The sequence below is a fragment of the Nicotiana attenuata genome, unplaced genomic scaffold, assembly GCF_001879085.1.
Source record: "Nicotiana attenuata strain UT unplaced genomic scaffold, NIATTr2, whole genome shotgun sequence".
Classification (NCBI taxonomy): domain Eukaryota; kingdom Viridiplantae; phylum Streptophyta; class Magnoliopsida; order Solanales; family Solanaceae; genus Nicotiana; species Nicotiana attenuata.
Genome location: NW_017673978.1, coordinates 14,226 through 17,153, shown reverse-complemented (window position 1 = coordinate 17,153; position 2,928 = coordinate 14,226).

The following is a 2,928-nucleotide window of genomic DNA, read 5'->3' as shown; positions in this document are numbered from 1 at the left end:
TTCATTCGGTCCAGATTTTCTGACTTTCCTGCTAGAAAATGGGCCTCGAACCTTCAAGGAAGCATTGTCTTCCACAGAAGCAAAATATTGGAAAGAGGCTGTCAATAGTGAAATAGAATCCATATTGAGCAACCACACCTGGGAATTGGTTGATCTTCCTCCAGGTAACAAAACTTTGGGTTCTAAATGGATTTTCAAGAAGAAAATGAAAGACGATAGTACTATTGACAAATACAAGGCAAGACTTGTTGTCAAAAGATTTAGACAACGAGAAGGTCTTGACTATTTTTGACACATACTCGCCGGTAACAAGAATTACATCCATTCGGATGCTAATAGCGTTAGCCGCCTTGTATGGTCTTCAAATCCATCAAATGGATGTAAAAATAGCCTTCTTAAATGGTGATCTAGAGGAAGAAATTTACATGAGCCAAGCTGAAGGGTTTGTGGTTCCGGGAAAAGAAAAGAAGGTGTGCCGACCTGTTAAGTCCCTTTATGGACTAAAACAAGCACCCAAGCAATGGCATGCGAAATTTGACCAAACAATGTTGTCAAATGGCTTTAAGATTAATGAATGTGATAAATGTGTTTACATTAAGAACGTTCCAAATCATATAGTCATTGTTTGCTTATATGTTGATAATATGCAAATAATGAGCAAAGACATTGCCGGCATTCAAGCTACTAAGCGATATGCCTTGTTATTGGTTACATATCAAGCTTATATGTTGAATTTTTTCATTTCCCTCCGATCCACTTCATACGACACATAAAAAAAAACCAATATATAGTTCTATCATTACAGTTGGAGACACTATAAACCGTCATCTAAATAGTAAATTTATCTTTGCTTTAGAGAGAATAGAACTCAAGATTCTTTTAGAAAATGTTAGCACATATCTTTTTATTCAACTAATTAGGAATAAGTTCAATACAAATTTGCAGTGTTACTGTTTGAGAGTTAATTTGATGAGGTGAACAGTCTGCCTCTCTATTGAAATTTGAGTTCAAATTTTATCAATCTTGTGGTCAAATTTCTACACAATTTTATTTTAGTCCATACATATAGATAGGAGTTACTAATTGTCCATGTCATATATTATCGTGTAAATGAAAATATCCAAATGAAATCAGATTAATAGAATTTTCTAGCTGATGACGTTATTCCCTATATATGTTCTAGAGAACGTGGACATTGATGATATCTTGAATGTCCAACATACAACTAATTTTAATATGTGCAAAGATACGTATGAGAAGTCACCCTCAAATGCAAGATATGAGTTGATGGAACTTTCGTAGGTATAAATGTGATCTATCAACATTGGCCCATGGCCCATCACAATTTAGAGCCCGTTTGGACATACAAAAATTTTCTTTTTTTTCCAATTTTTTTTTTGAAAATAAGGTTTGGTTATCAAAATCTTACCAGTTTTTCAATTGAAAATGAGAATTTGAAAATTTACCTTATACTTTTAAAATTTATAAAATGACCCCATCAATTATTAACCTACATGTTTGATAACACTGGTAATAGTAGTGGGAAGCGGACTATGTTAGAAAATGTGATATTGATTTTGCATCTTCTGTGTATTGCCGTAAAATAGAATATGATAACGGTTAAACAATAGCATGCTTGATTGTTTATTTCAAGAAGGATAATCAAATTGGGGTAGTTTTGATATTTTTTACAAGTTGTGGGGTATAAATCATGTTTCATGATTTTGAAAAAAAGACATCGAAATATTTTGCAAAAATAATAACCAAACACAACTTCATCTTCAATTCAGATATTAGTGAAATTTCAAATTTGAGTTTTTTTTTTTTGGAATTCATGTCCAAATTAAATGCCTACTTAATCTATTTATTTTAGGGATATTTACACAAATAGTCATCGGAATTCATTGTTTATTTTTTCTAGCTAGTACGCATAGATTATATAATAACTATGCACATGAATTATATATGTATATATTTGCTGATTATTTTAATTTAAACAGTTGAATAGACAGCTATTTAAGTTAGCAATGGTATTTATTATTTGGCTCGTGTGCAAGTATGCACTTCGACTATTCAATCTAGCACTAGCTATATTCAGATATCGAAAGCTCTACCTACTAACACTTAAACAAATGAAAAGGATTCATCTAGCATCTTTTGCTTATGATGTGATTTAAATATTAATCTCTCAATATTTTCCCACTTGGTTGCACACTAGGTCGTAATTCATCACAATTTATATAACAAAGGTCAACAAATGTCATCCTCCATATCCCCATGAAATGATTATTATATATCTCTAGTCCCCAGTTGTACCGACCCTTCTTTCACATTCGTTGTCAAAGTTTTTTTTTTTCCAAGTTTTAATGGCAAAATTGAAGGCTTCTCAAGTGGCCCTCCCAAAAACGAGTCTGCCACATATCAGAACTTGAGATCAATATTGTTTTCATTCATCACAATCTCTGAAAGTTGTTGGATTCATTAAGAAGCAGCAGAAGAACAGTTAATGGCATCTATCAATATATAGCCTTAATGCTCCAATTGAAAAAAATAAAATTATCACATCTATCAGATTCAACACTGCATGCCGCCACCTACATATTTTAGCATTCTTCACCTACCTAAGAGTAACAAAAACAAAATCCTACAACTAATATACAAAAAGCCGATAAATTTATTTTATTTCCAAAAAGAAATAATATTGGTTTAAGTTCCCACCCTGTATCCAATTCAACATTGGGACCCAACTAATTCAAATTCACAAAGTGTAAGGTCCTCTAAAAGTCTTGATCTTTTGTATATGCCACTATGCAAGCCATTATCTGATATAAATTGAACAGATATCGACCGTCGTATTGAAGAACTTCTCAAGTATTGTGTAATTGTACTGATTATTATTGGTAAGTGTTTTTTTCTTGATTTTGTAGT